The 21,756-nt window shown below is 47.1% G+C and overlaps 1 protein-coding gene across 13 annotated transcripts in view; it reads left to right on the top strand.

The window, feature by feature from the left end:
• Window positions 1-21,756, top strand: part of yaf2 (YY1 associated factor 2) — a 263,378-nt gene that overhangs the window by 66,711 nt on the left and 174,911 nt on the right. The gene's annotated exons all lie outside the window — the stretch shown is intronic.

Below are 21,756 nucleotides of genomic sequence, written 5' to 3'. Positions count from 1 at the left end.
CCATTACTATCTGGGGAAAAGAGTTCCACAGAGTTAAGGACACTCCAAGAAAAAAATGTCTCCTCATCTCCATCTTAGTTGAGAGATTCCTTGTTTTTCAACTGTTTCCTTAGTTTTCGCCTGCCCCACATGGGGACATATTATTTCAGTATCCATCCTGTCAAGTCATACAGCACAGAAAGGGCCCCTTGTCCCAACGCATCTGCGCCGGTCAAAAACAACCATCTTTCTAATCACATTTTCCAGCACTTGGCCCATAGCCTTGTATGCCTTGGGATCGCAAGTGCACATCTAAATATTTGTTATGAGGGTCTATGCCTCCACCAGACTTTCAGGCAGCGAGTTTCAAACTCTCACCACCCTCTGAGTAAAAGATTTTTCCTCACATCCCCCATAAACCTCTCGCCCCTTACCTTAAATCTATGCCTCCTTGTCGTTGCTTCCTCCACCAAGGGAAAAAATTTATTCCTGCCTATTCTATCTAATAATTTTATGCATCTCAATCATGTCCCTCCTCAGTCTCCTCTGCTCAGAGGAAAACAACCCCAGTCTACCCAATCTCTCTTCATAACTAAAACTCTCCAGCCTAGTCAACATCGTGGTAAATCTTCTCTACATCCTTTCCAGTGCTATCACATCCCTTCTATAATGTTCATTCCAGAACTGCATACAATGGCCGAACCAGCATTTTATACAGTTCCAGCATAACCTCGGCTAAGAAAGGCAAGTATATCATATGCCTTCTTACTCACTATATCCACCTGCTCTGCTACCTTAAGGCACCAGAATACAGACACACCAAGGTCCCTCTGATCCTCAGTGCTTCCCAGCATCTGCTGTCCCCTCAGGGTTCGTTTCAATAAGATATCAAGACAACATTCATGCCCCTGCTCCCCATGGGTCTGGCAAGGACTGATTTGGTGCAGTCAAGGCACTGATTTTACACCAGCAAATCCATGGTAGCACAAAACAGGCTCTTTTGCATATTCCTTGCCTCCCAATCTTTATCAACATTTTTTTCCTATCTACATTGCTCAGAGAAAGCTCAAGGATAGGTGGGATGAGAAAAAAGAGCCAGTAAGGGAAAGGAAATTAAAGGGATCTGGAGCATTGAATGAAGAAGCAATAAAAGAAAGAAAGATATTGTATAGCTTTTCCAACATGGTTTTTCGAAGCAAGAAATTCTTTCTATCAGTCAAAGAATGTCTTTGTTAAAACCAACATTTCCCTAAATCGGGTGTCCATGAGCTGACCTGCCCTGCTTTGTATGATCAAGAAATGACTTGAAGGAACAAAGGGATTAATATAAATGGTTCTAAGTTAGGAACCAAACAAAGGAATGATAGACCCATGAGTGAAGGATGGGGAGAGTACAAAATCATTCAAGCAGGGAAATAATTCCCTTAACGCTCTGCAAATGCTGTGTACACACTCCCTTATTTATAAATTATTCCCTGTTATTTATTTTCCAGAGTGCAAACTACTCCGGGGGGCCGGGAAATTCTTATTCCACCTCAGGGGAGAGTGGTAGCCTTTTTTTGTTCCACTAGCCTTCGAGGTCATTTGCCACAGACAATCGGTTTCATTATTGCTCACTCAAAAGCTCAATAGCAAGCGACAGTAAAAACGGTTTTGTATCATATGGTTGTATCTTTTTTTTTCGTGAAGGCAGTGGCTCGCCTGAGGATGTAATAAAAAATTGATTACATTTTCTGTCAACAGAGTGGTCGGGTGCTGCAGATGTGACCCTGTTAGTAACCCATGCAGAAAGATGCTACTTTAGATATACAGTAAATGCAACCTTTTTACTCTGATTTGCCAGCAGTCTTTACCTCAGCGAGGAATACCATTTGAAGCTGTGTGAGTCACAAATTACTTCTTAAATAAATCGCCTCTGATTTTCTACAATTAGTAACTGCACTAGAAAAAAGATTAACACTTGCCTGGAGCTGGGGGCTGTGTTGGGTGGGATAGGTTCTTCACCTGAAATGGCTGATCACTGTTAGTGGGCAACACCAGATTTTGCTGGGTGCAAACGTTATTGTTTGGTGGAGTGGTGGCAAAGTTCGTAGCATGCTAATTCAAATGGAATGTAAGTGATCAGATGCCTGTGCGCCGTTGATATCCTTCCATTTGGCTGAAAAGATCTGACGCAAAATTGAAAAGAGGTGCAGTTAATTGGCTATGTGAGATTGAATGTGTCTATGTTGAAATGTTTCCAGTTGTCTTCCAGTCATCTGAGCTGCAAAGTGCGTGCAGGGACAGGAGTAAGCCATTCAGCCCCTTGAGCATGTTTTGCATCATTTAGTTAAATCTTGCCTAATCTGTACCCCAACTCAATTTACTCACCTTTGATGTGTATATCTTAATTCCCTTACCGAACAAAAACCTATTGTTCTTTTGGGCAGTGTGTTCCAGATTTCTGATAGCCTTTATATGAAGGAGTGCTTCCTGGTTTCAATCCTGCATGGCCCAGTTCCAACTTTAAGATTAAGGTTATGGTCTCTCATGCATGAGTCCCTGAGATACCAGAGGAAATAATTTCTCTGTCTCGACAAAACTGACTAGTTTAATCATTTAAAACCCTTAACCTTCTAAACTTTTGGGAATGCAAGCTAAGTTTATGCAACCTGTCCTTGTTATTTTACTCCTTGATCCTGGGTACCTATCATTCTGGTGACTCTGTGTTGCTCTCCTCCAAGGTAATTACATCCTTCCTGAGATGGGATGTGAAATTTTCATGCTTCGATTACATATCTGTAAGGGGCTGGTTTAGCACAATGGGCTGAATAGCTGGGATATGATGCAGAATAATGCCAGCAGCCCGGGTTCAATTTCCGTACCGGCCTCCCCGAACAGGCGCTGGAATATGGTGACTAGGGACTTTTCACAGTAACTTCATTGAAGCCTACTTGTGACAACAAGCGATTATTATTATTATATTGGGGAAGCATGTTTTAACTATGCAGAGTGGCAAACTCAGATCTGTCAAGGGTGCAGGGAGCATTGAATTTGAGTATTGTATATCATTAAAGTGGTTAAGATTGAGCACCCTACTGCACTTGCTCCCTTCTCCTCCTGCCCCTCAACCCCACCTTCTCCAATAGGAATTGGTACATGTGCTGGCCTTTTAACGCCATTTATAATTCCACTGGTGAATAACTGCAGTAAACCTTAATGTACCAGAGCCTAGAAGTCTAATATGACTTTTGTCAAACTCACATCACTTTCGGAAAACATTAGATTTGGGCACTTTTAGTGGCTAACATTCTGATTAAATTATCTTATAGTGTCATGTGAGAGTAGCTTTAAGAAATGGGTATTTATAAATGGGTGTGTATATAGGTGTCTGTAGTGAGTGTACCTTAAATGGGTGTTTATTACTGCAGTGATGTCAGAGAGTGGGTGGAGCTGGGCTGTCTGTCAGCTTTTTACTTTCGTTTTAGGCTGTTTGCTCCAGGTGTAATTTAGTTTCGATTTCAGAGCTGGATAGCTGCAGTCAGAGCCAGAAGGGGTATTAGTCTCTCTCTCTCTCTCTCTCTAATCTAAAAACTGTAAATCGATCCTTTGGTGATTTAAAACTAATAACTGCTCTCAGTAGTGACTTTAACCTGATGAGCCTCTGTTAAAAGTTCTTTTTTAAGTCTTATGGATGTTAAAAGGACAGCTTAAGGATTACTTAGTATTGTATTCTTTGGGGGTTGTATTTGAATTAATGGTTGCTAAGATGTTCACTGTATGTTTTAAAAAGATTAACTTGAGTTCATAGAATAAACATTGTTTTGCTTTAAAAATTACTTTTCCATTTCTGCTGGTATCACACCTGTAGAGTAGGCCATGTGCTCCCCATACTACAATCTATTAAAAGTTGTGGGTCAGGTGAACTCCATGATACACTTTGGGGTTCTCTAAACCCTGGCCCATAACAATAGGAATGTCAATTAGATTTTAAAAATAATAAGGTCCAGAATTCAAAACTGGCTCCTTTGCTAAAACCTTGGCATTTTGGAATTCAGATATTGTTCTGTGAGATTTTGTTTGCTGCTGTATCATGCTGGGGCCAGTGTTCCAGCAGGTCGTATAACTATGGAGGTAGAGAGGATTTTACACTAAATACTGGGAGCAAGGGATCAAATTTGGGAAAATGTGTTCGAGAAAGGACCAAAGAGAAAGGTATTAATATGGGAAAATATAAACAAACCGCGACAAGAGGGGATAAAGAGTACAAATCTTAAGAGTAAATCAGCAGATAACGCCAAAGATTACAAAAATAATAACAGGACAAAACTATCAAAATGCACTTAGTATTCAAAGCAAAACAGGTGAACGATAGCACAGTGGTTAGCGCAGTTGCCAGCGCCAGGGACCTGGGTTCGATTCCTGACTTCGGTCACTGTGCGGTTTCTGCATGTTCACTCGGTGTCTGCGTGGGTTTCCTCCGGGTCCTCCGGTTTCCTCCCACAAGTCCCGAAAGACGTGCTTGTTAGGTGAATTGGGCATTCTGAATTCTCCCTCACTGTACCCGAACAGGCGCCAGAGTGTGGCTACTAGGGAATTTTCACAGTGACTTCATTGCAGTGTTAATGTAAGTCTACTTATGACACTAATAAAGATTATTATTGAAATAAAAAAGTACGATCTGGCTGCAGAATGATACACAGCTTGGGATATGAATGTTAAAGCATACAAGACATTTAGGAAGGACAGGGAGCTAGAAAAACATGGTGGGGTTGCGGTGGCTCTGCTAATTATGGTGGTATTGGAAAAATAAGGAGAGATGGATAAGTTCAAGAAATCAGGATGCAGAAACGGTTTGGGTCGAGATGAGAAATGATAAAGGAAAGAAATCACTTATGGGAGTAGTGTACATACAGGCCCCGTAACAGTATCCATACAGTAGGACAGAGTATAAAGGAAGAAAGAATGGGAGCTTATCAGAAAGGCATGGTGATAATTGTGGGGGGTTTTAATCTACATATTGACTGGTGAAATCAGATGGGCAAAGGTTGACTAGATGTTCAGTATTCTGCAACGAGATAGGATTAATTAATAACCTCAGTGAAGGCGCCCCAAGGTAGCAACGATCAAAATATGATTATATACACTTTGAGAGAGAGGAGACTGAGCCCTTTATTATTTTAAACTCAAGGGCAATTATGAGGGGGCGTGGCGCAGTGGTTAGCACTACTATCTCACAGCACCTCCCTCTCCATCAGTTCCTTATAAATATCCAACACCTGGGTAACTGTCCATGTGGAGTTTGCACATTCACCGCGTGTTTGCATAGGTTTCGCCCCCACAAACGAAAGATGTGCAGGCTCGGTGGATTGACCACGCTAAATTGCCCCTTAATTGGAAAACATTAATTGGGTACTCTAAATTTATTTAAAATAAATAAATAACTAAATATCCATCACCTTCCCCTCCCTATTGGTCCTCCAACAAGAGCTTGTCTTGCAACGCCGGAGGCGGCAGCCCCGGAGAGGATGGCTCTACTACTCATGGTTAACTAAAAAAGTTAAAGATAGCATCAAACTTAACAAAAAAGCATATAATTGTGTAAAGATGGTTGGCAGGTCAGGAGATTGGACAGAATATACAAAAACAGAAAAGAAGATTAATAAGGAGGGAAAATTTGAGTTTGAGAGACAGCTAGCTAGATATATAAAAACAAATAGTAAGAGTTTCTCCAAATATTTAAAAATGGAAGGAGTGATTCTGGGGAATTAATAATGGAAAATAAGGAGATGGCAGATTAATTGAACAGTTATTTTGCATCAGTTTTCACTGTAGAGGATACAAGTAATTTCCCAGAAGCAGCTATAAACCAGAAAATGGAAGGGAGGGAGGAACTCAGGAAAATTCATCACCAGAGAAGTGGTACTGAATAAATAGTTGCAGCTGACAGGTTCCCAGCTCCTGAAAGTCTTCGGGCGAGATTCTCTAATCCTGAGGCTAAGTGTTGATGCCGTCGTAAACGGTGTCAACATGCCCCCAGGAGCAGTGATTCTGACTCCTACAGGGGGCCAGCACAGCACTGAAGCGACCTACGCCGCTCCAGCTGCCGATACCGGAATCAAAGCGGCAACGCGGGTCTGCGCATGCACAGTGCAACCAGCGCAGTTGCGCGCATGCGCAGTGGCCACCTTCTCTGCACCAGCCCTGACGCAACATGGCGTAGGGCTACAGGGGCCGACACGAAGCAAAAGAGGCCCCCAGCCCGAGAGGCCGGCCCGTCGATCGGTAGGCCCCGATCGTGGCCCACAGCGGAGGCCCCCCCAGGGTCGGCCCCCCCCCCCCCCCCCCACAAACCAGGTCTTTCCGGGTAAGACCACACGTGGACAGCGCCGGTGAGACTTGGATTTGTTTTATGGCTGCTCGGCCCATCCCGGGCAGAGAATTGCTGGACAATTGGCGGGGCGGCGTCACGCGATTCTCCGGCCCGGCCTGGGCTGAGAGAATCCCGCCCTTCATTCTAGGGTCTTAAACAAAGTGACTAATGGCATAGTTTATGTGTTGGTGTTAATGTTCCAAAATTCCTTAGATTAGGGAAATGTTCATTAGATTGCAAATAGCGGATGTAACTCCTTTATTCAATAAGGACGACAGAAAGTGAGGAAACCAGGTCAGTTAGTGCAACGTCTTGTCATAGGGAAAATTTAGAGGCTATTATTAAAGATGCCATAGCAGGGCACTAAGATAAATTCAAGGAATCAGGCAAAGTCAACATTGTTTTGCGGGAAGGAAATCATGTTTAATCAATTTATTTTAGTTCTTAAGGTTCTAAAGGGAAACCGGTGGATGTACCATACTTAGATTTCCAAAAGGCATTTCAAAGTGCCACATCAAAGGTTATTATGGAAAATAAAAGCTCAGGGTGTAGGGGATAATATATTGGTAGGGCTAGAAGATTGGCTAGCTAATAGGAAACAGAGTAGGCATAAATGGATTATTTTCTGGTTGGCAAGATGTAAAAAGTGGTGTGCCATGGGGAGCAGTGCTGGAGACACAGCCTTTTACAATTGCATAAATCACTTGGTTGAAGGGATTACAGCTGTTAAAATTAATATTCTGCCGAGGTTCTTGTTTACCTTTCAGGCTCTCCCAATCTTTATACTAAAGGCCTTTTTTCGGAAAGTGGATACAATCTTTTCTGACTTTGCATGGGTGGGGACGGTGCCGAGGGTGGGGAGGACCCTGCTACAGAGGCAGAGGCAGCAGGGTGGGTTGGTATTGCCCAACTTCCTGCATTATTATTGGGCGGCGAATGTGCACAAGGTGCGGCGGTGGTGGGAAGAAGAAGGAGTAGATTAGGTTAGGATGGAAGAGGAATCTTGTAAGGGGTCTAGTTTGAGGGCAATGGTGACGGCAGTGTTGCCAATGGCTACGAGTAGGTATTCAAGGAGCCAGGTGGTGCAGTCCACAGTGAAGATATGGAATCAGTTGAGGAGGCATTTTAGGGTGGAAGGGATGTCCGTGCTAACGCCGCTGTGCAAGAATCATGGGTTTGAGCCGGGGGGGGGGGGGGGGGTGCTGGATAGTGTATACAGGAGGTGGAGGGAAGTGGGACTGGTCAAGGTGAGGGATCTGTATTTGGAGGAGGGGTTTGCCAGTCTGGAGGAGCTAAGGGAGAGGGTAGAGCTGCCGAGGGGGAGTGAGTTCAGGTATCTGCAGGTTAGGGACAGTAATAACCTGCACAGGACTCATCCAGTTGGGGATGATTGTCCCCGTGCTCAACTGGACTGAGTTAACCCAGCACCAGCATAAAAGGCAGGCAGCTGTAGAGCCAGCTAAAAAGGAATGAGCACCCGGTGAAAGGTAACTGGGTCTTGTTAATGTATGATGCTGTAGCTGAAATAAAAGACTTTTAAGAAGCTCGTTGGACTCCTTTCTTTGCGCGAAAGGTCTGGAGGGGATTGCTGGGATACACCCTGCTGGAGCGACTGCTGCTCCCGGATGTGGAAGGGGAGGGAAGAATTGGGGATATATACAAGTGGATGGGGGAGCAGGGGGGCGAGCAGGGGGTGAATATCAAAGAGAAATGGTAAGTGGAGTTGGGAAGTGAGATCAATTGGGGAGCATGGAGTGAGGCACTGCGTAGGCTAAACGGAACCTCCTCATGTGCAAGGATGAGCCTGATACAGTTTAAGGTGGTGCACAGGGTGCATATGACTCGGGCGAGAACGAGTGGGTTCTTTCAGGGGGTAACAGATGAGTGTGAGAGGTGTGGGCGGGGGCCAGAGAATCACACACACATGTTTTGGGGTTGCGAAAAATTGGGAAGATTCTGTGCAGGGGTGTTCACAGTCTTAGCCAGGATAGTGGACCTTGTCCCTTTGGTGGCGATATTTGGGGTTTCAGAGAAGGCGGAGTTCATGGAGAGGAGGAAGGCCGATGTCGTGGCTGATGCACGATTAATTACTATTAAAACGAGGTAGTAACATACTTGAAGGCTTTACTAGACTAGAACTGTTCCCCAGAAGCTTCGGTACAGAATGAGGGCTGCTGGGACGGCACCGGTTCTTATACCCCGCCTGTCAGGGCGGAGATATATACAAAACCGCCAATGGTAAACTCCTAGGTTTAACCAATGGTCTTCAGCCTCTCGGGTACTTCAATACCTGATAATACCACAGTGGCCTTCGCCTCTCTGATTGCACGGCGGTGAATCTTGCTCTAGTGGCGGTCGGCATCACCCCCGGGGTAGCGGTTTGGTTGGGTGACCTGTACGACTTCCTGCGGTTAGAGAAGATAAAGTATGAGTTCAGGGGATATTCAGGGGGGTTTGAGGAAAGGTGGGGGATGTTTGTGACCGTGTTTGAGGGGCAGTTCGTCGTGGGGTGGGGGGGGTGGGGGTGAAATAGAGGAAAAATCTGGACAGACTGTATAGTTGATTGTAGGGAAGTATGTTTCCCGGGGTGTTTGTTCGCTGTAACCTGTTTTGATGCATGTTTGTAATAAAATACATTTAAAAATAAAAATAGTACAGCTGTTAAATTTGCTGATGATTCAAAGATAGGTAGGAAAGTTGTGAAGAGGGCATAAAGAGGCTTTAAAGGCTAATATAGTTGGCTAAGTGAATGGACAAAGATCTGGCAATATAATGTGTGAAAATGCACAATTGTCCATTTTGCCAGGAAGAATCAAAAAGAAGCATGTTAACCAAGTGGTAAGAGATTGAAGAGCTCTGACATGCACACTGATCTTAAGACATAATATCCCTGCAGTGCATAAGGAGGCCATTTGGGAAAAAGAGTCCACATTGACCCTCCGAAAGAAGACCCTACCTAGGCTCACTACCCTGTCATATCCCTGTAATCCCACCCCAACCTGCACAACTTTGGACACTTAAGGGACAATTTAGTGTGGCCAATCCACTTAACCTGCACATCTTTGAAATGTGGAAGGAAACAGGAGCACCCGGAGGAAATCCACACAGACACGGGGAGAACGTGCAAACTCCACACAGTCACCCAAGTTTGGAATTCAATCCAGGTCCTTGGCGCTGTGAGGCAACAATGCTAGCCACTGCCACCATGCAGCTCTGGGTGTCTTCATGCATAAATTCCAAAAGATTAGTAATTAAGTAATTAAGAAAGCTAACAATGTTTTTTTCATTAAATATTTTATTGAAAATTTTTGGTCAACCAACACAGTACATTGTGCATCCTTTACACAATATTATAACAACACAAATAACAATGACCTATTTTATAAACAAAAAATGAATAAATAATAAATAACAAAAATGAAAACTAGCCCTAATTGGCAACTGCCTTGTCACAAGTAACACTCTCCAAAAATATAATTTAACAGTCCAATATATAATTATCTGTAGCAACGACCTATACATACTATACAGTATATATTAACAACCCTGAGAGTCCTTCTGGTTCCTCCCCCCCCCCCCCCCCCCCCCCCCCCCCACCCCCCACCCCCACCCCCGATCCTGGGCTGCTGCTGCTGCCTTCTTTTTCCCATTCCGTCTATCTTTCTGCGAGTTATTCGACGAACGGTTGCCACCGCCTGGTGAACCCTTGAGCCGACCCCCTTAGGACGAACTTAATCCGCTCTAGCTTTATAAACCCCGCCATGTAATTTATCCAGGTCTCCACCCCCGGGGGCTTGGCTTCTTTCCACATTAGCAATATCCTGCGCCGGGCTACTAGGGACGCAAAGGCCAAAACATCGGCCTCTCTCGCCTCCTGCACTCCCGGCTCTTGTGCAACCCCAAATATAGCCAACCCCCAGCTTGGTTCGACCCGGACTCCTACTACTTTTGAAAGCACCTTTGTCACCCCCATCCAAAACCCCTGTAGTGCCGGGCATGACCAAAACATATGGGTATGATTCGCTGGGCTTCTCGAGCACCTCGCACACCTATCCTCCACCCCAAAAAATTTACTGAGCCGTGCTCCAGTCATATGTGCCCTGTGTAATACCTTAAACTGAATCAGGCTTAGCCTGGCACACGAGGACGACGAGTTTACCCTGCTTAGGGCATCTGCCCACAGCCCCTCCTCGATCTCCTCCCCCAGCTCTTCTTCCCATTTCCCTTTTAGTTCATCTATCATAGTCTCCCCTTCGTCCCTCATTTCCCTATATATATCCGACACCTTACCATCCCCCACCCATGTCTTTGAGATCACTCTGTCCTGCACCTCTTGTGTCGGGAGCTGCGGGAATTCCCTCACCTGTTGCCTCGCAAAAGCCCTCAGTTGCATATACCTGAATGCATTCCCTTGGGGCAACCCATATTTCTCGGTCAGCGCTCCCAGACTCGCGAACTTCCCATCCACAAACATCTTTCAGTTGCGTTATTCCTGCTCTTTGCCACATTCCATATCCCCATCCATTCCCCCCGGGGCAAACCTATGGTTGTTTCTTATCGGGGACCCCCCCAAGGCTCCAGTCTTTCCCCTATGCCGTCTCCACTGTCCCCAAATCTTCAGTGTAGCCACCACCACCGGGCTTGTGGTGTAGTTCCTCGGTGAGAACGGCAATGGGGCTGTCACCATAGCCTGTAGGCTAGTCCCCCTACAGGACGCCCTCTCTAATCTCTTCCACGCCGCTCCCTCCTCCTCTCCCATCCACTTACTCACCATTGAAATATTAGCGGCCCAATAATACTCACTTAGGCTCGGTAGTGCCAGCTCCCCCCTATCCCTGCTACGCTGTAAGAATCCCTTCCTCACTCTCGGGGTCTTCCCGGCCCACACAAAACCCATGATGCTCTTTTCAGTCCTTTTAAAAAAAGCCTTCGTGATCACCACCGGGAGGCACTGAAACACAAAGAGGAATCTCGGGAGGACCACCATCTTAACCGCCTGCACCCTCCCTGCCATTGACAGGGATACCATATCCCATCTCTTGAAATCCTCCTCCATCTGTTCCACCAACCGCGTTAAATTTAACCTATGCAATGTGCCCCAATTCTTAGCTATCTGGATCCCCAGGTAACGAAAGTCCCTTGTTACCTTCCTCAACGGTAGGTCCTCTATTTCTCTACTCTGCTCCCCTGGATGCACCACAAACAACTCACTTTTCCCCATGTTCAATTTATACCCTGAAAAATCCCCAAACTCCCCAAGTATCCGCATTATTTCTGGCATCCCCTCCGCCGGGTCCGCCACGTATAGTAGCAAATCGTCCGCATACAAAGATACCCGGTGCTCTTCTCCTCCCCTAAGTACTCCCCTCCACTTCTTGGAACCCCTCAACGCTATCGCCAGGGGCTCAATGGCCAGTGCAAACAATAATGGGGACAGAGGGCATCCCTGCCTTGTCCCTCTATGGAGCCGAAAATATGCAGATCCCCGTCCATTCGTGACCACGCTCGCCACTGGGGCCCTATACAACAGCTGCACCCATCTAACATACCCCTCTCCAAAACCAAATCTCCTCAACACCTCCCACAAATAATCCCACTCCACTCTATCAAATGCTTTCTCGGCATCCATCGCCACTACTATCTCCGTTTCTCCCTCTGGTGGGGCCATCATCATTACCCCTAACAACCTCCATATATTCGTGTTCAGCTGTCTCCCCTTCACAAACCCAGTTTGGTCCTCGTGGACCACCCCCGGGACACATTCCTCTATTCTCATTGCCATTACCTTGGCCAGGACCTTGGCATCTACATTTAGGAGGGAAATAGGTCTATAGGACCCGCATTGTAGCGGGTCCATTTCCTTCTTTAAGAGAAGCGATATCGTTGCTTCAGACATAGTCGGGGGCAGTTGTCCCCTTTCCTTTGCCTCATTAAAGGTCCTCGTCAGTACCGGGGCGAGCAAGTCCACATATTTTCTATAGAATTCGACTGGGAATCCATCCGGTCCCGGGGCCTTTCCCGCCTGCATGCTCCTAATTCCTTTCACCACTTCTTCTACCTCGATCTGTGCTCCCAGTCCCACCCTTTCCTGCTCTTCCACCTTGGGAAATTCCAGCCGATCCAAGAAGCCCATCATTCTCTCCCTCCCATCCGGGGGTTGAGCTTCATATAATTTTTTATAAAATGTCTTGAACACTCCATTCACTCTCTCCGCTCCCCGCTCCATCTCTCCTTCCTCATCCCTCACTCCCCCTATTTCCCTCGCTGCTCCCCTTTTCCTCAATTGGTGTGCCAGCAACCTGCTCGCCTTCTCCCCATATTCGTACTGTACACCCTGTGCCTTCCTCCATTGTGCCTCTGCAGTGCCTGTAGTCAGCAAGTCAAATTCTACATGTAGCCTTTGCCTTTCCCTGTACAGTCCCTCCTCCGGTGCTTCCGCATATTGTCTGTCCACCCTCAAAAGTTCTTGCAGCAACCGCTCCCGTTCCTTACTCTCCTGCTTCCCTTTATGTGCCCTTATTGATATCAGGTCCCCTCTAACCACCGCCTTCAACGCCTCCCAGACCACTCCCACCTGGACCTCCCCATTATCATTGAGTTCCAAGTACTTTTCAATGCACCCCCTCACCCTTAGACACACCCCCTCATCTGCCATTAGTCCCATGTCCATTCTCCAGGGTGGGCGCCCTCCTGTTCCCTCCCCTATCTCCAAGTCCACCCAGTGTGGAGCGTGATCCGAAATGGCTATAGCCGTATACTCCGTTCCCCTCACCTTCGGGATCAATGCCCTACCCAGCACAAAAAAGTCTATTCGCGAGTAGACTTTATGGACATAGGAGAAAAACGAGAACTCCTTACTCCTAGGTCTGCTAAATCTCCACGGGTCTACACCTCCCATCTGCTCCATAAAATCTTTAAGTACCTTGGCTGCTGCCGGCCTCCTTCCAGTCCTGGACTTCGACCTATCCAGCCCTGGTTCCAACACCGTATTAAAATCTCCCCCATTATCAGCTTTCCCATCTCTAGGTCCGGAATGCGTCCTAGCATCCGCCTCATAAAATTGGCATCATCCCAGTTCGGGGCATATACGTTTACCAAAACCACCGTCTCCCCCTGTAGTTTGCCACTCACCATCACGTATCTGCCCCCGTTATCCGCCACTATAGTCTTTGCCTCGAACATTACCCGCTTCCCCACTAATATAGCCACCCCCCTGTTTTTCTCATCTAGCCCCGAATGGAACACCTGCCCCACCCATCCTTTGCGTAGCCTAACCTGGTCTATCAGTTTCAGGTGCGTTTCCTGTAACATAACCACCTCTGCCTTAAGTTTCTTAAGGTGTGCGAGTACCTGTGCCCTCTTTATCGGCCCGTTCAGCCCTCTCACGTTCCACGTGATCAGCCGAGTTAGGGGGCTTCCTACCCCCTCCCCCCCCCTTGTCGATTAGCCATCACCTTTTTCCAGCTCCTCACCCGGTTCCCACGCAGCTGTATCTCCCCCAGGCGGTGCCCCCCCCGCCCATCCTCTCCCATACCAGCTCCCCCCTCTCCCCAGCAGCAGCAACCCAGTAATTCCCCCCTCCCACCCCCCCCCCCCGCTAGCGTAATTACTCCCCCCATGTTGCTCCCAGAAGTCAGCAAACTCTGGCTGACCTCGGCTTCCCCCCGTGACCTTGGCTCGCACCGTGCGACGCCCCCTCCTTCCTGCTTCTCTATTCCCGCCATGATTATCATAGCGCGGGAACCAAGCCCGCGCTTCTCCCTTGGCCCCGCCCCCAATGGCCAACGCCCCATCTCCTCCACCTCCCCTCCTCCCCCCATCACCACCTGTGGGAGAGAGAAAAGTTACCACATCGCAGGATTAGTACATAAAACCCCTCTTTGCCCCCCACATTCGCCCCACCACTTTGTTCGAACGTTCTTTTTAATAACCCGCTCATTCCAGTTTTTCTTCCACAATAAAAGTCCACGCTTCATCCGCCGTCTCAAAGTAGTGGTGCCTCCCTCGATATGTGACCCACAGTCTTGCCGGTTGCAGCATTCCAAATTTTATCTTTTTATGAAGCACCGCCTTGGCCCGATTAAAGCTCGCCCTCCTTCTCGCCACCTCCACACTCCAGTCTTGATAAACGCGGATCACCGCGTTCTCCCATTTACTGCTCCGAGTTTTCTTCGCCCATCTAAGGACCATTTCTCTATCCTTAAAACGGAGGAATCTCACCACTATGGCTCTGGGAATTTCTCCTGCTCTCGGTTCTCGCGCCATCACTCGGTATGCTCCCTCCACCTCCAACGGACCCGCCGGGGCCTCCGCTCCCATTAACGAGTGCAGCATTGTGCTCACATATGCCCCGACGTCCACTCCCTCCACACCTTCAGGAAGACCAAGAATCCTCAGGTTGTTCCTCCTTGCGTTGTTTTCCAGTGCCTCCAACCTTGCCACACATCGTTTCTGATGTGCCTCCTGCGTCTCCGTCTTCACCACCAGGCCCTGTATATCGTCCTCATTCTCGGCTGCCTTTGCCTTCACGACCCGAAGCTCCCGCTCCTGGGTCTTTTGTTCCTCCTTTAGCCCTTCGATCGCCTGTAGTATCGGGGCCAACAGCTCTTTCTTCATTTCCTTTTTGATCTCTTCCACACAGCATTTCAAGAACTCTTGTTGTTCAGGGCCCCATGTTAAACTGCCACCTTCCGACGCCATCTTGGTTTTTGCTTGCCTTCCTTGCCGCTGTTCTAAAGGATCCACTGCAATCTGGCCACTCTCTCCTCCTTTTTCCATCCGTATCCAGGGGGGATTCCCTTCTGGTTTACCGCACAGTGTTTTTAGCCGTCAAAATTGCCGTTGGGGCTCCTATCAAGAGCCCAAAAGTCCGTTTCACAGGGAGCTGCCGAAACGTGCGACTCAGCTGGTCATCGCCGCACCCGGAAGTCGAAAGCTAACAATGTTAATAGTTATTGCGAGGGCAATTGAATACAGAAATAGAGGCGTTATGCTTCAGTTATAGAGGGCAGAGGTCAGACCACATCTGCAGCACTGTGCACAGTATTGGTCTAATTTAAGGAAGGATGTAAATGCATTAGAAGCAGTTCAGAGAAGGTTTACTAGACTAATACCTGGAATGGAAGGATTGTCTTATGAGGAAAGATTGGAGAAACTAAGATTGTATCTGCTGCAGTTTAGAAGAGTAAGATTGAAACATATAAGATCCTGAGACATCTTGACAGGGTGGCAATGGAAAGGATGTATCCTCTTGTGGAAGAATCTAGAGCTAGGGGTCACTTGTTTAAGAATAAAGGGTTGTCCACTTCAGACAGAGATGAGGAGAAATCTGTTCTGAGGGTTGCGAGCTTTTGCAATTATTTTCCTCAAAAGGCAGTAGAAGCAGAATCTTTGAATTTATTTCAGGTAGAGCTGGATAGATTCTTGATCAGCAAGGGGGGTGAAATGTTCTCTGGGGTGGGTGGGAATGTGGAATTGACGTTACAATTAAATCAGCCATGATCTTATTGAATGGTAGAGCAGGCTTGAGGGTCAGAGTGGCCTATTCCTACTCCTAGTACGTATGAAGAGTGCACTGTGCTCCACAGATAAAGATATGGATCACGAACATAAAACAAGGGGCGAAAGATTCACAATATCCAAAAACTTACTTGTGAGATTTCTAAAGGAAAAGAGAAAATTGAGGGCAGAGGTATTTGGGCAGGAAGTTCCAATCATTAGGATCCAGGTAGCTAAAAGCTTTGCTGCCAACAGTGGAACGAAGAAGGTTGTAACCACAGAAGCGTATATTTGTATGTTTGCATGTAATTTGTATGTTGACATGTATGCTCACAGTCTCTCTGTGTATGTTATGATTTTTGGGGACCTAAACGCTCTCCAAATCAAAAACTACAATTTTGTTTGAGGCTGGTGATAAAAAGGTATATTGACCGTCCAGCAATATTCTCCTCTTGGGTAAGACACTATCAAGACTTGGACTTTCACATCAGAGCTGAGGCAAATCCTGGAATTCTGTTCAGCATTGTGGGAGTAGCTTCGTCACACAGATTGCAGGAGTTCAAGAAGAAGGCTCGGGAAATTTGATGTATAATGACGTAAAAGTAATCTCTTAAAATGAAATTGCAATTTTGTCGGCTGCTCTGCAAGCATTCAAAATTCGAATGAAAATCTCCTCCAGTGAGTTTTTCTTAACCTGGCTCTCCAACTAAAATGGTGTTAAACTAGGAAGTTTGGGTGGCATAGATGATTTTTTCTTTGTGATTATATGTTGGAAAAGGTCGGAGAATTGGAAGTATCTGTGAGGTTCATTGATTCAACATGTGCTCTACATCCTTGATGAGCTATACCTCGTGTGCTATTTATTTGTTTCCCAGCCTGATGAGCTTCTTCGCTAAGCGTTTTTTGGCTATGTACTGGTATTATTTGGATAAGAAACAAGCACACAGCAAGAGTAGATTTTATTCGATGACACCTCCCAGAAGAACAAACGATAAGAAAGAAATAGTACGGCTTCAGTACAAATCAAATTTGTTTGAACACACCAGAAGACATATCTTTCATCCTCCATAAAATAATCTCTCTCAGACTCTGCTATGCACCTGTATTCTAACTTCATCCATCAGTCCTGTGCTTGCTGACATATATTGGCTCTCAGTTGGTAATGCTTTGATTCAAAAAGTTGTCACGTTCAGCCCCATCCATGGGCTTGTCATTTCCCATCTCCTCCAGGCCGACTACCCTCTGAAATTTTACTTTCCTTCAACTCTAGCCATTTGCACACCACTGATTTTCTTCGCATTACTGTTGTTGGCTGTGCCTTCAGCAGCTAGCCCCTAATTTTTGAAATTCCCTCTCCAAAACTCTTGACTATTTTAAAATGCTCTTGAAATCTACTTGTTCGACCAAGATTTTAGTCACACGTCCTCTGATTGGCTCCGTAGTCATTTTTGACTGATGCTCTACTGAGAACTATATCGAGATATTTTGGTGTGCTTTTTTTGAACATGTTTTTATTAAAGTTTTAACAGTTTATACAAAATGACAAAATAGTATAAACAACCCTTAAACCAATGGCAAACCCTAGAAACGACCCTTCAAGAACAAGAACACCCCACCCTTACAGGGCGGCACAGTAGCACAGTGGTTAGCACTGTTGCATCACAGCACGAGGGACCCGGGTTCGATTCCCAGCTTGGGTCACTGTTTGTACGGAGTCTGGACGTTCTCGCCATGCCAGCGTGGATTTCCTCTGGTTTCCTCCCACAGTCCCAAGATGTGCGGGTTAGGTGAATTGGCAATACTAAATTGCTCCTTAGTGTCCAACAGTTAGGCGGGGTTACTAGCTTGCCTGGATAGGGTGGAGGTGTGGGCTTAAGTAGGGTGCTCTTGTGCTCTACCGATGTAGACCCGATGGGCCAAATGGCCTCCTTTTGTGCTGTAAATTCTGTGATTCTACTCTTCACTCTCTCTTTCCCCCCCCCCCTCCTCCTCCTCCTCCTCCTCCTCCTCCCAAGCCACCAATGACCAATTCTCTGAATTAAAATATAAACGGCCATCTCCGGAAAAACCCTTGAATCAACCCTCTATGGTGTATTTGACCTTCCTGAGGTGCAAAAACTCCATTAATTCTTCCAGCCATGCTGACTCACCTGCTGGCATTGCTAACCTCCAGCCCAGCAGGATCGCCCCCGCACTAGTACCGTGGCAAAGGCAAGGACATCTGTCCCTGCACTCGTCTGCAGTTCCAGCACATCCGAACACAAAAGAAGGCTGCCAAAGGGCAGAGCCCAGCTCCATTTTGAGGATTGCTGACATGGTCCTAAAAAAGACCTCCAGAAACCCACTAGCTTGGAACTGAAGCAGAACATGTGTATGTGGTGTGCGGGCCCTCTCGAACAGCGCTCACACCTATCCTCCATCCCCTCAAAAACCGACACATCCCAGCATTCGTGTGGTACGTTCCAACCACCACCTTTAGCTGGTTCAGGCTCAATTTTGTACACGACGGCCTGGTGTTCACCCTCCGTAGCCCCTCACTCCATACCTCTTCAAATATCGGCCCTAATTCCTCCACCCATTTAACCTTTACCCCTTCCACCGAATCAACTCTTCCCCCATGATCCGTTCATCCCGGACGTACTGCCCCTCCTCCGACCCCAAACAAGAGAGAGTCCTCTCCAATAAGGATGATGGCGGCACCATCGGGAACAATCTATTAACAAAGCTGCGCACCTGGAGATACCTAAACATGTCCGAGCCTGACAACCCAAGTTTCTCCATTAATTCTTCTAAGCTGGCACTGCTCCTCCAAGAATAAATTGCTTACTCTCTCCAGCTTTTTCTCTTTCCATGCCCCAAATGTGGCACCCAGCCTTGTCAGCTCAAATAGGTGGTTAGCCATTTGGTTGTCCCCAACTTAATGTTTGTGGCGTTGCCTCAATATTTTTACCAGGGACACCACCACTGTGTTTGCAGAGTACCTTGCCGGCTCCACCGGAAGTGGCGTTGTTACCAATGCCTCCAAGCTACATATCCCAGACTCCATCTGAACCCAGAGAGCCCCGGATCCCGGCATCACCCTAACACCTTCTCAGCATTGGCTGCCCAGTAATAAAACAGCAAGTTTGACAGCGCTGGACACTCTACCTGTCTCTCCCTCTGGAGGACTCATCTCCGAATCCTAGGGGCCTTACCCGCCGAGATAAAGCCAGAAATAAGCCGTTCGATCCTTCGAAAAAAAGACTTGGGCAGGAACACCATTAGACACTGAAATTTTTTAAAATCTCAGCAAGATATTCATCTTAGCCAATTGAACCTGGCCCACCAAAGATAATCCCACCTCTGCAAGTCCGCCTTAACTCTACTCACCGGGCTTGTATAATTCAACCTCCGAAGCCTCGCCCAATACCCAGTCAACTAGTTCCTGCAACACAAAATGGCAAGCCCTCCCGACGCACCAACCACAAAATTTTCACTCTTCCCGGAGAAGGCACGGAAGCTCTGCAAGATACCCATAATATTCCATATCGACGACAACGGGACCCTCGCTTAGCAGCAAATGATCTGCATATACTGATACCCTATGCTCCACTCCCCCTCTAACAATCACACTCCATGCATTCAAGGCCCTCAAAGCAATGACCCAACTGCTCAATTGTCAATGCAAAGAAGGGAGACATCGGATATTCCTGCCTCGTACCCCGATGCAACCGGAAAGACCCCAAGCTCATAGCGTTTGTACAAACACTAGCAAACGGGGCCGCATACAACAGCCGTACCCATGGCACAAACCTAAACTTCTCCAATGCCGCAAAGAGGTAACCCACTCCACATGGTCAAATGCCAATATCCACCCAACCCCCTCCCCTGTCGAATGATACCATTTTTGAAATTTTTAAAATATAAATTTAGAGTACCCAATCATTTTTTTCCAATTGAGGGGCAATTTTACCGTCGTCAATTCACCTACCCTGCACATCTTTGGGTTGCAGGGTGAGGCACATGCAGACACTGGGAGAATGTGAAAACTTCACACCGATAGTGACCTGGGGCCAGGGTCGAACTCTGGGGGCCAGAGGCAGCAGTGCTACCCACTGCTCCACCGTGCCGCCAGAATAATACGATTAACTCCGATTCCGGACCGGCCATAAGGGTAAGCACCACATTGAACAACTGCCTCCCACTGGACAAAACCTCCGTCCCTTCACAAACCCCATCTGGTCACGCCCCACCAAAAGGCAAGACTCCATCCAACCTTAATGCCAACACCTTGACCAATAACTTGGCATCTACATTCAACAGGGAGATCAGACGATATGAGCTGCACTCTGCGGGGTCTTTATCCTTTTTTTCAGGAGAGAGATAAACGCCTGCCCAGTGTCTCTGGGAGGGTGCCCCTCACCAAAGAGTCCGCCTAAACGTGCCCAGCAACAACGGACACAACTGATCCGAAAACCTCTTATAAAATTCCACCGGGAACCCATCCAGCCCAAGTGCCTGCCCTGCTTGCATGTGCCTCAGCGTTATCTGAATCTCCTCCCAGCCCAGTGGTGTCTCCAGGTCCTCCCACAATTCCTCCCCCACTGTGGGAATTTCCAAATCCCCCCCAGAACTCTGCCATTCCCTGTTTGACTTCCAGCAGTTCCCACCTATACAACTTCTCTTAAAGGCCGTAAACGCTCCATTCCCCTTATCAGGGGCAGAGACCAGTCTACCTTCTGAATCCCTAACCTAAACAATCTCCCTGGTCGCCTCCTATCATCTTAGTTCGTGAGCTGTGAGCCAAGGGCCGACTAGCCTTTTCTCCATATCGTACACTGCCCCTTTCGCGCCCCTCAGTTGGCCCACCGCCCAATCTGTGGACATCAGGTCAACTGCATTTGCAGTTAAGAACTCCCATATAGCCCTCAAAATCCTCACACAGAAACCCAAGTTGACAGCGGCCCTACATCTAATCACCATCCCTTTACGATGCTCCCAACCGACCTCCAACATCAGGTCCACCCAATGTGGAGCATGGTCTGAAATAATCACCGTCGAATACTCAGCCTTCTTCACCCCAGCAAGAAGAGTCCCGATACACAATAAAATAATCAACCCTCGAGCACACCTTACCGAGGGTAAAAAACAAAAGAATTCCTTCATCTGGAATGCGTAAACCGCCACGGATCGACCCTCACCCCCGTCTCCATAAACGCAGACAATACCATTGACATCCCTGCCAGGACCAACCACTTCGGCCTGGAGCGATCCACCTTCAGCTCCAAAACTATTCAGATCACCCCCAAATCAACTAGTGGGTGTCTAGATCCGGTACTGTAGTCATCAACCGTTTCATAAATAATACATTGTCACAATTTGGGGCATACACATTCACTAACACGACTAAATTCCCCTCTACTGTACCGGCTGCCATAATGTACCGTCCCCTCTGATCAGCTACGGCCTTCTCCACCCGGAACCGTACCCTCTTATTAATTAAAATCGCCACTCCCTGGGCCCAACTAAAAGCCGCGAATCACCTTGCTCACCCAATCTTGACGCAACCTAATTTGGTCCCGTACCTGCAAATGGGTCTCTTTTAAAAATACCACATCTGCTCCCAGACTCTTGAAACGTGCAAGGGTAGACAGTGGCGTAGTGGTATTATCATTGGACTAGTATTCCAGAGACCCAGAGTAATGCACTGGTGTCCCGGTTTCGAATCCCGCCACGGCAGCTGGTGAAATTTGAATTCTGGAATTAAATGTCTAATGATGACCATGAAACCATTGACGATTGTCGTGAAAACCCATCTGGTTCACTAATGTCCTGTGGGTATGGAAATCTGTCGTTCTTACCTGGTGTGGCTTACATGTGACTCCATATCCACAGCAATATGTTTGACTCTTGTATGTCCCTGGTGATGGGCAATAAATGCTGGCCCT

Source organism: Scyliorhinus torazame, chromosome 19, assembly GCF_047496885.1.
Source record: "Scyliorhinus torazame isolate Kashiwa2021f chromosome 19, sScyTor2.1, whole genome shotgun sequence".
Lineage (NCBI taxonomy): Eukaryota > Metazoa > Chordata > Chondrichthyes > Carcharhiniformes > Scyliorhinidae > Scyliorhinus > Scyliorhinus torazame.
This window is presented reverse-complemented; position numbering and strand designations above follow the sequence as displayed.